Source organism: Priapulus caudatus, unplaced genomic scaffold (assembly GCF_000485595.1).
Source record: "Priapulus caudatus unplaced genomic scaffold, Priapulus_caudatus-5.0.1 Scaffold2531, whole genome shotgun sequence".
Classification (NCBI taxonomy): Eukaryota; Metazoa; Priapulida; class Priapulimorpha; order Priapulimorphida; family Priapulidae; genus Priapulus; species Priapulus caudatus.
The window spans coordinates 29,500-29,981 of record NW_014579592.1 but is presented as its reverse complement, the minus strand read 5'-3'; positions in this window follow the sequence as shown (position 1 = coordinate 29,981).

Here is a 482-nt window from a genome sequence, read left to right as displayed (position 1 = left end):
AACTGATAGATTTATTCAACATATACGGATAACATGAATAACACAACACTCACTGCACGTCTCTCGAATATAGCGTCTAGATATATATATGTATTGCTCGTGCCACGTTTACGTTATCTCGATCGTTAGGCGATTACACGTTTACTTCTCTTAGCTTTTCTATAGGTTAATATTGTAGCCGTCTCTGTCTCTCCCGGTCGTGTGCTTCGCGGCTCGCCGCGAGTTCGTGGGTTGGCCGTGTGTCTCCCTGTCGTGCGTCGGCTATAGCTTCCTTAGTATATATAAGGTATACCTTCCCGGCGTTGTCCAGCTCGCAGGGCTCTCCCTCCGACGGTGTGGGTGCGTGCTCTCCCTCCGACGGTGTGTGTGCGTGCTCTCCCTCCGACGGTGTGTGCGCGTGCTCTCCCTTCGACGGTGTGTGTGCGTGCTCTCCCTCCGACGGTGTGTGCGCGTGCTCTCCCTTCGACGGTGTGTGTGCGTGC